Source organism: Artemia franciscana, chromosome 21 (assembly GCF_032884065.1).
Source record: "Artemia franciscana chromosome 21, ASM3288406v1, whole genome shotgun sequence".
NCBI lineage: Eukaryota > Metazoa > Arthropoda > Branchiopoda > Anostraca > Artemiidae > Artemia > Artemia franciscana.
Window position 1 is genome coordinate 7466932 of NC_088883.1, and position 12165 is coordinate 7479096.

A 12165-nucleotide genomic window follows, 5' to 3' on the forward strand; every position below is an offset into this window, starting at 1 on the left:
CTTGTCATGATTAGGTAAAAATCTATTTCAAAATTTAGTCAATTATCTTAAGTTAATTATATTTTGGTTATTATCAAGTTAATAATCTAGTCATGCTCGTTCAAAAAATTTGAATGAGGGGTTAATTTAATAAAATGCTTTATGCATGAGGGCTTAATTCTCCCCCGAACGTTGAAAAATACCTTACTTCTATTTTCATAAAAACAAAAAATTTAGAAATGGATTAGTACTTTTTTATATCTTCATTAAAATAGCCCCGAAAAATTTGTGCCTCTCCTTTCCTACATTTTCGTGAATTGTGCCGTTGTAAATCTTCCTGAAAAGACTTGACTAAAAAAAATTTGAGAGGCAGTTTATTTTAAATAAATTTGAAAACCACCTTGTTTTACTTTCTTTAAAACAAAATAATTCCTCCCCTCGTAGATTGTGAATAATACTCTTTATGTGTCTTCATTAAAACAACCCCAAAGAATCTTTGCCTCTCTATTCATACAGTTTCTCAAGTTTGTACCGCTGTCAATCTTAACTGAAAAGATTTGACTGGTAAAGCTTGAGTGACGGTTTATTTTAATATGATAGTTTATGAATGAGAGTTTGATTGCTCCGAAAACTTTAAAATTATTTTATTTTACTTTCTTAAAAAATACCCCCCCCCCCTTACCAGGATACAAGTTAAATTTTATTTTACTCGCAAACCGTTTTGCATATTTATACCGAAAAATTAATCAAGCTAAATCAACAGTAAAATTAAATTGATTTTGCTTTAGAAAATATATTTAGCACAGATACTCATCTTTACCGAAAATTTTTTTTTGAAATTATTCATTTGAAAAATGTTTTCCAACATTAAGGCCCTAAAGCTGTGACCTATGACCATTAAGTTTCACATAGTTGTGACCTGTTGAGACAGTTTTTTTTTCATACCGGGAATGCGAATTTTCAAAAAAAATATAGTGCTGTTTTCGCGAAAACATTTGCATATAAATAAATAATTATACACGAATATAATTACTGTTCGGTTAATAATATAAAACTTGCTTTTTCTCGCTTATTTATTTTTCCTATTCTTATATCTTGCAGTTTTTGAAATAAAAGAAAATTGAATCCCTTGTTGTTCTTTATTTTGGACATTTTTGCTTTCAAAAGTCGAATAAGGTAAACTTTAATCCACCCCCCTAGAAAAAGAGTTAAAATTTCAATCGTAAATTTCTGGAAAAGGAAAGAGTTTGTTAACAGTGACAAAAAAAAGTTAAAACGACTTGGCTGATGACGCAACTTCTTTTGAGTGTATTTTTAGGAATTTTTTTTTGATGAAATTTGTCCCTTAAAATTTTCAGTTGGCCCAAGAAGAATAATAAAATAATAACTTTTGAACAATAACAATTATTATTTCTGTTTAAATATATTGTTATCTAGTTACTCTTGACTACCCCTAGAGCTTTGATTACTTCTAGGACCGGAAAGTCTATTGTCCATTTTCCATATTTTGCTGGATCCAGTCATGAGTTTACTTCTAAAATTAATCTCTGACAGAAGAAAGCCTCTTGTAAACTAGTAATGTTGCTGATAATATTACCATACTTTGTCAATGTCAAAGCCAATGCTCATGGGCTGAATCTGCAAAAAATTTAACTAGTTTTCAGTTGGAAAGTTAATTTATCAATCTTGCTTTCTCTTTCCTAAGGAAGTCCCATGCTTTCCAAAGGATTTGATTACCTGTTCCTGCTTTAGTTGAGCATATGATGTTCATGGAAACTTTCTATTAAGCTGATGTTTTTGCCATTTGAGTGGGAGTGAGCTTTGGTACAACGAGGATATCCTCCTGTCCAAAATGAAAGGCCATTTCTAACAGTTTAATAATTTTACAAAAGCAAAAGTAAGGCTTATAAGCCTTTCATACGAAAAGTAAAAAAAAAATGTTACGATGTTCAAGGTCATGATTTGTAATGTTTTACATCCCTGAATTGCTAATTTTTAAAAAAAGTAAATTTTATTTTATCTACTCTTTTTACATTTTTATTAGACTGTTATTTTTGTATTATTTAATATACTCATTTTTGGATGTTTATATATTTTCTTGCATTTCTATATAAAAAAAATACACAATTATGAAGTAAAAATATGATGTATTTTGTATGAAAATACATAAAAATTTGAAAGTGTAAATATATTGAAAAAATGGATATGATAAGAAAATATTGTTTTTGAGAAGCTTTTGAGGCAAAACTCTTAAAGAGAGGATCATCAAGACAATTTATGTTGAATTAGTCTTTGATTCTTCGGATCCACATTGCCCTACTCATCCTATCTTTGAGAACAGCTTGTAAAACAATATGTGGTAATTCCTACAGGGGCAAGTGTGAAGATGTCAGACATGACTTTCAAGCGTGACAGTGACGATAAGTGACATTATATGACACGTTCATTTGTTATGTGTGACTGTTTTGATGAGTGACAGTCCCAATTGTAGCGTAACTTCTAACGTGATACGTCTAATGAATCTAACGGAGATACATCTGACGGGGCTATACGTCTACGTATCTACGTCTAGTAAAGGACAAATTTGTCTAAGTGTTATATCGAATGGTTGTTATATTAAAGATGCGTCATTTATTTAATTATGGCTATACATCTTATTATTTTCTTGCTCCGTAATAAGCAGAAAAATTCATAGAAGCAAGAGTGGAACGCTTTGTCAGAGAAGCTGACTACGTTATAGGAAACATGTTGGTACATGTGTTTTGTTACCCATCTTGCACACAATCATGTCTGCCAAAAATCAGATTTTTGATTTTTTTTTACCTTGAATAAACCAAAAATAAAATTTAACGTTAGACATTTTCATAACCTTCAAAGTGAGGAATTATGCTTTTGAGAAGAACGGGTTTATATGGTTTTAAGAAGAACCGGTTTACATGCTTCTGAGAAGAACCGGTTTAGTCACTTCTGAGAAGAACTGGTTTACAAGCTTCTGAGTAGAGCCGGTTTACATGCTTCTGAGAAGAATTGGTTTGCTTGCCTCTGAGAGAAACTGGTTTACATGTTTCTGAGAAGAAACGGTTTATACAGAACACTTCATATGGTGGTCAGTTAACATTTGATGCCAAAGAAAATAGCGAGTAAAAGTCCGCTTTCAAATGTCGTTTACACCAGTTGGTGCGTCTCACGCACGGAAGAAAAGTAAATCCGTGATATGAAGTCAGCTAAGTGTAATAGAAAGCACTATGCTATGCTTCAGAATAAATAGAGCTTCTCGATGTACACCAGGGGTTGGTAATAACTAATCTCCCCAGAAAAGGAAACTGAATAGAAGCGAATCTCTTTCGTTTTCAAACAAGTTTTATAGGAATAAAAATGACTACTACCACAGAAAGGTCAACGTTAGTCCGTGTAATAATAAAAAACTCAAATTAAGCTCCAATTGGAATCAATGATTATCTACTAAAGCTTTTGTTTCGATTAATGATCGAAGTTGCTATTGTTTTAACAAGGAATTTTCTGGGAGTAAGGAGATCCTTCAGTTTCTATGTTTTTTTCTTAATTCCAAAAGTACTCATGGCTGCAGCATTTGGTTCATTATAGACTGGTTAACAAATGTCAATGAATTATCATTATTGTAACTATGAAAAATTGTGAGTTTTTATGGCACTTGATATCTACCAAGTGACATATAGCGATCGCAAATTCTGTCGGTCGGTCTGTCTGTCTGTCTGTCCCGGTTTTCCTAATTTAGGCACTTCCAGGTAAGCTAGGACGATGAAATTTGGCAGGCGTATCAGGAACCAGACCAGATTGAATTAAAAAACTATCATTTTCTCAATTAGAGTATCTGGGGGGGGGGGATTGGGAGGACGGTTAAATCGGAAAAATTCGAAAAAATGAGGTATTTTTAATTTATGAACGGGTGATCAGATCTTAATGAAATTTGATGTTCGGAAGGATATTGTGTCTCAGAGCTCTTATTTTGAATTCCGGATGGATCTGGTGATGTTGGGGGGAGTTGAAGGGGGGAAGGAACCTATAATCCTGAAAAATGCTTAGAGTGGAGGGATCGGGTAGAAAATTGGTGAAAAAATAAGTACAAGTCCTAGATATGCGATTGGCATAACCGGAACGGATATGCTCTCTTTGGGGGAGTTGGGGGGGGGGGAGGATTATTTCTGAAAAAGTAGAAAAAATGAGGTATTTTTAACTTACGAAGGAGTGATAGGATCTTAATGAAATTTCATATTTAGAAGGATCTCGTAACTCAGATCTTTTATTTTAAATCCCGTCTGGATCCACTGTCATTGGGGGAATTGGGGGACCGGAAATCTTGGAAAAGGCTTAAAGCGGAGAGATCAGGACGAAACTTGGTGGGAAGAATAAGCACAAGTCCAAGATACGTAACTGACATAAACGAACCAGATCCACTCTCTTTGGTGGAGTTGGGGGAGGGGTAATTCGGAAAAAATAGAAAAAATTAGGTATTTCTAACTTAAATAGTGACGAAACACAAAAATATTCAACAGAAAACAATATATACTTACATTTGGAATCAAAACACCCCCCCCAAAAGTTAAAAGAGGTGTCGTAGTTTCTCTCGTCGATCGTGCCCTAAACATTTGTTCTGATTCCTACATTACAGCTGAACTAGACTTTATCAGGGACATACTTTTTGGAAATGGGTATCCTCTTTTATTTACTAATAATACAATTAACCGTAGAGTGAAAAGACACTCCCGTAAAATCAACGATAATTTACCATGTGATAATCCTGATAAGCCCCAAAACATAATTTACCTTTCATATATCCCAAAAATCACTAGAAATCTTAAAAAATTATGCACACAAAATAATCTCTATGTTGTGTTTACCAATAATTTGAAAATCATAAATTTCCTAAATTCTGGTAAAGATAAAACTCCAGTTACTCGCCAAAGAGGTGTCTATCAAATACCATGTGACTGTGGCAGATTCTATGTAGGGAGCACCCACCAGAATTTCGAGAAACGCCTACAACAGCATAAAGAAGATATCACCATATAAAGAAGATATCACGCCTACAACAGCATAAGGATGATATAATCAAAGCTCTGAATTCTAATATTACTCCTGTTTCTTTTGATTCTGCTTTAAGCAGCCGTGTTTTTGAAAATCCTAGCCACAAAATACTTTTTGAAGAATCCGCCATTATTAGCAATGATCTAGGCATAAAGCAAGTAGTTCGGGAAGCAATTGAAATCAGACTTAAGATTAATAATAATGTTTCCTTAAATAGGGATTTAGGAGAATATTCACTAAATGCTCTACACACAAATTTAATTAAAAATGACCTTACGAAATATTATAAAGAACCAATAGCTATTAACACAGAACCTGTCACAAATACACCTATGAGATCAGCAGCGAAAAAAGCTAGGCTGGCATTAAAAACGTGTTTTTAAATCATTTTCTTTCATTTCAATGAATTGCCTCGTTTCATCACAATTTATTAATCAGTCCTGGTTGAACTTCGCTGAGGTAAGGATGCTGGGGCTGTTTTGAAAAACTGTTCATTTTTGTTTTATTGATTTTATCCTCTAGTAAGTTGTTTTTTCTCTTTTTTTGTATTGCTGAGGACGGCCCTTGGACATAGGGTCGAAATATTCATTCTAATTTGTTTCCCACTGTCTTGAGAAATTCCCTATTGTTCTTCTTGTTTTTTGGTGTTTGTATTTTTAACTTACGAAGGAGTGATCGGATCTTAACGAAATTTCATGTTTAGAAGGATCTAGTAACTGAGATCTTCTATTTTAAATCCCAACTGGATCCAATGTCATTGGGGAGAGGGGAGGATTTGAACTGGAAATTTTGGAAAAGGCTTAAAGCGGAGAGATCAGGATGAAACCTGTTGGGAAGAATAAGCACAAGTCCAAGACGTGACTGACATAACCAGACCGGATCCGCTCATTTTTTTGGAGTAGGGGGGGGGGAGTAATTCGGAAAAATGAGGTATTTGTAACTTACGAACAGGTGATCAGAGCTTAATAAAATTTGGTATTTAGAAGGATCTTGTGCTTTAAATCTCTCATTTTAAATCCCGACTAGATTCGGTTACATTGGGGGGAGTTGGAGGGGGAAACTGGAATTCTTGGAAAACGTGAAAATTGAGGTATCTTTATCTTACGAATGGGTGATCGGATCTTAATGAAGCTAGATATGTAGAATGATCTTATGTCTCAGATGATCCATTTTCAATTCGAATTGGATCCGGGGATATATGGGGTTGGAGGGGGAAACAGAAATCTTGGAAACCGGAAATCTTTGGAAAACGCTTAGAGTGGAGAGATCGGGATGAAACTTGATTGGAAAAATAAGGACAAGTTATAGATACGTGGCTGAAATAATTGGAACGGATTTTTTCTCTTTTGGGGAGCTGGGGCGGGGGGGGGGGTTAATTTGGAAAAATTAGAAAAATTGAGGTATTTTTAACTTAAGAACGGGTGACCGGATTTTAATGAAATTCGATATTTAGAAGGAACTAATGTCTCAGAGCTCTTATTTGAAATATAGACCAGATCTGTTGACATTGGTGGGAGTTGGAGGGGGAAACCGGAAATCTTGGAAAACGCTTAGAGTGGAGAGATCGCGATGAAACGTGGTGGGTAGAATAAGCGAATGTCTCAGATACGTGATCGACGTAACCGAAATGGATCCGCTCGCTTTGGGGTGTGTTTCAGTGCTTTGGTGAGTAATATGCTTCTGGACGTGCTAGGACCATGAAAATTGGTAGGCGTGTCAGGGAGCTGTAAAAACTGACTTGATAAAGTCGTTTTCCCTGATTTATCCATGTGTGGGGCTGAAGGGAGAGGAAAAATTAGAAAAATGAGGTATTTTTAACTTACGAGTGGATGATCAAATCCAAATGAATTTTGATATTTAGAAGGACCTCGTGACTCAGAGCTCTTATTTTAAAACCTGACCGGCATTAAGCATCTGATTTTCCTTTTAAATCAATCTATTGATTCTTGAAATTTTGCTAGAGCTCATACCATATGAGCTCTTGGCCCTTCCGACCTCGTCACAAGTACCATATGAGCTCTTAACTCTTGTTTATCTTTGGCTAAAGCTTAGACAAAAGCAAAAAAGATAAATAAAATAAATTTGGCCTTTAGTCAATACTGTGTAAGGCTAGATGGCTTTGGCCTTAATTTTTTGTGGAGACAAATAAGAGTTTATTTTAGTGTCTCAGATCGTTATCTGATCAGAGATCTGGCAATTCAAGCAAAAATTTAAATAGAAAAAACTTATGCAGCAAAGATTGTGTTATTGATTTACTTAGATTCCCTTTAATCAGAAACTTACCCTTTGGGGATCTTAGTAGGGATTCAGAGACCAGGAAAAACCCTGAAATGCTGATTAAGAAGTTGAAAGTTGGGGCAAAAAAAAGTGGGAGAAGCGTTGGTGGAAGTAGTGGTGGTATAAGTGCTTGTGTTAGGAGTAGTTGTGGCGATTTTCATCATTATTTAAGCACAGTTTTGATTTTGGACTTTCATATTGTAATAGTAGCCTCGGATCTGTAGTCAAGAAGCTCATAAATCCTTCTAAAGTGGATTCAATGAAGTGGATTCGCTTAAAGTGTATTCATTATAAAGAGAGATTCCATTTCTATGTTTTGATTCTGGACTTCTATTGTGAAATACTAACATCAGGCTCACAATCAATAAACATATAATACCTTAATGACAACTGAGTTGAAAAACATGTTTCTGTGTTGTAAACATTAGACTCAGATATGTTAATGTTTTTCTTAAAGATGATACCCTATAGTATCCCTAGTTTTTGGTGAATATTTCACACTAAGCCTGGTAATTTAGGTCATACTTGGCGAAAGCTCCCCTTTCCATAAAGTATAATACTTTGGGTGGAGCTGGAAGGGAGAGCGGAATCCTCTATAAAACAGGTTTTCTCGAATAAATTCCATGGCTCCAAAGTGCACTGTTTACATTCCAGGCCTCCACCTCGTGCGAAACACTTCAAGGGGTGCTGCTTTTCACGGGTGAATACCATAGCGAATGTTTGTTACAACAATATTAAATTTGGATTTAAAAGTTAGGGCTTAAAGGGGTGGGGAAGCGGAAGCATCTCTCATATTTAGCAGAGCCAAAAAAATTGTTGAATACATTATAAACATCGATAGAATTTGCTATTTGTGCCGATTCTGAATGTACAAAACAAAACAAAACTTTTATTTGTTCATGAAAAGCTATTAGCATGTGAAATTTGCATAAATTCAAAATAAGGGTTAAACATCCTCGAAAACAGGGGTCAATATTGATGAAAATCATGCGATGAAATTCAACACATAAATGAAGCCTAAATGTACTCTCTACAACAATGAGGAATACCTTATTCTTCCAGAAAATGATGCCCCACTAGCATGTTCCTTTCCAGCGTTGATCGTATTGAATCTATTGTCGTAGATTATAATTGATAATTGATTGATTTGACAAATAAATCAATGAATAATTGATTGATTGACAAATTGATTGATTGACAAATTGATTGATTGATTGACAAATCAGTCAATGAAAAATTGATTGATTGACAAATTGATTGATTGATTGACAAACCAATCAACGAAAAATTGATTGATTGACAAAAATTATCAAAAAATGATTGATCATTGAAACAAAAATTTAAAGCTTTAGGGCTCTTTTTAAGCAGCAAAGGAGACCATACTGAGCAAAATACCGCTTTCTAGAATTTCGTCCCATAAACTGCCATTTTAGCCCCAAAGAAGGGGGATAGCCATGACTTAAAAAGTGTTTCTAAGTTCCAATTTTTAAGTTTTCTGTCGGAGGTCTCTCGGATGTATAGTATGAGTGTTCACTCGAATATTGACTTAACTTCTTATCGTTCTTCATTTGTGAGGATATACAATAATAATAACTTTATAGCTCTAAAAGCCCAAGGGCTTTGGGAATACAAAAGGAAGTTTCAGTTCTAATTAATACAAAAAAGAAGTACAGAAACTACGTAGGCATAAACATAAACAATATAAAAAAAAGTATTACGATCTAATTACAAAACTATCTATGTTTCTAAATCTCCAATTTACAATTTCTATGTTCCATTGAGTATCTGTTTATCCCCAATGTATTTATTCCAAGAAGTGGAGATTAATATCTCCAATTTCTATGATTCACTGCTATTTTGGGAAATTGGCCTAATCTTTCCACCCTTGTGAAACATTTGTTCATCACTATACTCGCCAGCCATCCTACATTGGCCCTACAATCTGCATGCACTTCCTTTCGCCACTCACTCACTTGTTCCCACTTACCCATCATTTAACCCACCGTCGTATATAACTTCGAAGACCACACTGTCTTCCCATGACGAAAATATAACAGTTCAAAATAGGGATGAAAACTTTTAATCGACAGTGGTATTGCTGATGATGGACCCTGTAAATGTGTCCGAAATATTTAGGTAAAAATTTTATAGGTGTTTCACTGTCGATTAAAAGGTTTCATCCCTATTTTGAACTGTTAAATAACCCGCCATCTGATCAAAGTCTCCACTCACGGGGCAAAAGTGAGGACCGCCCTGCCCTCGCCTTCTCCTGAAACATTTTCTTCTTGTCCCAAGTGGTGAACTATTCGTCCTCAATTTGCTTCATTGCACTTTTGCTTCATTTATCTTAAATCAAACAGTTCGTGGTAACGAACTGTAGTAAGGAGCGATCCGGCTCAATAGTAACCAAAACTCTAAAAAATTGAATTTTAATATCAATAGCTACATCAAAAGAATCGCATTTTAATGCTGATTTTAAATATATAAGTTTCATCAAGTTTAGTCTTAGCCATCAAAAGTTACGAGCCTGAGAAAATTTGCCTTATTTAGGAAAATAGGGGGAAACACCCCCTAAAAGTCGTAGGATCTTAACGAAAATGACACCATCAAATTCAGCGTATCAGAGAACCCTACTGTAGAAGTTCCAAGCTCCTATCTACAAAAATGTGGAATTTTGCATTTTTTGCCAGAAGACAAATCACGGGTGCGTGTTTATTTGTTTGTTTTTTTTTTGTTTTTTTGTTTTTACCCCAGGGGTCATCGTATCGACCAAGTGGTCCTAGAATGTCGCAAGAGGGCTCATTCTAACGGAAATGAAAAGTTCTAGTGCCCTTTTTAAGTGACCAAAAAAATTGGAGGGCATCTAGGCCCCCTCCCACGCTCATTTTTTTCCAAAGTCAACGGATCAAAATTTCAAGATAGCCATTTTGTTTAGCATAGTCGAACATCATAATAACTATGTTTTTGGGGATGACTTACTCTCCCACAGTCCCTGGGGGAGGGGTTGCAAGTTACAAACTTCAACCAGTGTTTACATATAATAATGGTTATTGGGAAATGTACAGACGTTTTCAGGGGGATATTTTTGGTTTTGGGGGTAGGGTTGAGGGAGGGGGCTATGTGGGAGGATCTTTCCTTGGAGAAATATGCCATGGGGGAAAAAAATTCAATGAAAAGGGCGCAGGACGAATCTGGTCACGTTAGAAAAAAACGTCAAATTAAGAGCTTAATATACAATGCTGGGTATTCGGAGCCTCTCTATTATGGAGTATAATTTGAAAATAGCACAACTATACGAGCGATAAAACATATATACCACAACCATAACTCAACTAACGAAAGAACTACTAAGAGATAACACAACTATAAAGCGAAAACAGGTGAAAACTAACGGGAAAATAAACGAACTAAGAGGTGGAAGGGGCCCAGAGAAAAAATATAATCCTTTTTCAATTTTGAGCCTAACTTCCGCAAAGGAGTAATAATATCAGAAGCCCCGAAATACCGAATTATTTTCTTTTCAAACAGTTCGTGGTAAGGAACTGTTTGAAAAGTAGTAAGGGGCGACCCGGCTCAATAGTAAACGAAACTCTAAAAAAACGGAATTTTGATGCTAAAAGATACAGCAAAAGAATCGAATTTTTACGCTGATTCTAAATATATAAGTTTCAATTAATTTAGTCTTTGTCATCAAAAGTTACGAGCCTGAGAAAATTTGCCCTATTTTGGAAAAAAGGGGGAAACATCCCCTAAAAGTCATAGAATCTTAACGAAAATCACACTATCGCATTCGGTATATCAGAGAACTCTATAACAAAAATTTCAAGCTCCTATCTAAAAAATGTGGAATTTTGTATTTTTTTGCCAGAAGACAAATCACGGGTGCGTGTTTATTTGTTTGTTTGTTTTTTTTTTGTTTTTTTTTCCCAGGGGTCATCTTATCGACCAAGTGGTCCTAGAATGTTGCGAGAGGACTCATTCTAACGGAAATGAAAAGTTCTAGTGCCCTTTTTAAGTGACCAAAAAAATTGGAGGGCAAATAGGCCCCCTCCCATGCTCATTTTTTTCCAAATGTCAACAGATTAAAATTTTGAGATAGCCATTTTGTTTGGCATAGTCGAAAACCATAATAACTATGTCTTTGGGAATGACTTACTCCCCCACAATCCCTGAGGGAGGGGCTGCAAGTTACAAACTTTGACCAGTGTTTACATATAGTAATGGTTATTGGGAAGTGTACAGACGTTTTCATGGGGATTTTTTGGTTTGGGGGGTGGGGTTGATGGGAGAGGGCTTTGTGGGAGGATCTTTCCTTTGAGGAATATGTCATGGGGGAAGAAAAATTCAATGAAAAGGGTGCAGGATTTTCTAGCATTGCTATAAAAAAACAATGAAAAAATAAACATGAAAACGTTTTTTCAAATGAAAGTAAGGAATAGCATTGAAATTTAAAACGAACAGAGATTATTACGCATATGAGGGGTTCTAAAAATACTTTAGCATAAAGAGCGAGGTATTTAGGAGGAGATAAATACCTCGCTCTTTATGCTAAAATATTTTTAGTGATTTCAACTATTTATTCTACGGCCTTTTTGATTCAGGGGTCATTCTTAAAGAATTGGGACAAAACTTACAATTTAGTGTAAAGAGCGAGGTATTAACGAGGGTACAAACCCCTTCGTACACGTAATAAAAATATAAGAATATAAAAGTTTGTTACGTAAGTTAATTCTTAAGTTACGTATATTTTTTACTAATAAAAACGTTCGTTGAATATTAAAAGTTCTAGTAGCCTTTTTAAGTAACCGAAAAATTGGAGGGCAGCTAGGCCTCCTTCCCCACCCC

The 12165-nt window shown here is 35.1% G+C and overlaps 1 protein-coding gene across 6 annotated transcripts in view; it reads left to right on the forward strand.

Moving 5' to 3' along the window:
- The window catches only part of LOC136040881 (potassium voltage-gated channel protein Shaw-like), a 187767-nt gene that overhangs the window by 27448 nt on the left and 148154 nt on the right, over positions 1-12165 (forward strand). The window contains exon 1 of one of the 6 annotated variants that reach the window (XM_065725288.1): positions 5493-5564. The exons of the other annotated variants lie outside the window; for them this stretch is intronic. The gene's annotated coding sequence lies outside the window, so the exon portion shown is untranslated. Of the gene's footprint in view, positions 1-5492; positions 5565-12165 lie in introns of those variants that run through there. 6 annotated transcript variants of the gene reach the window in all.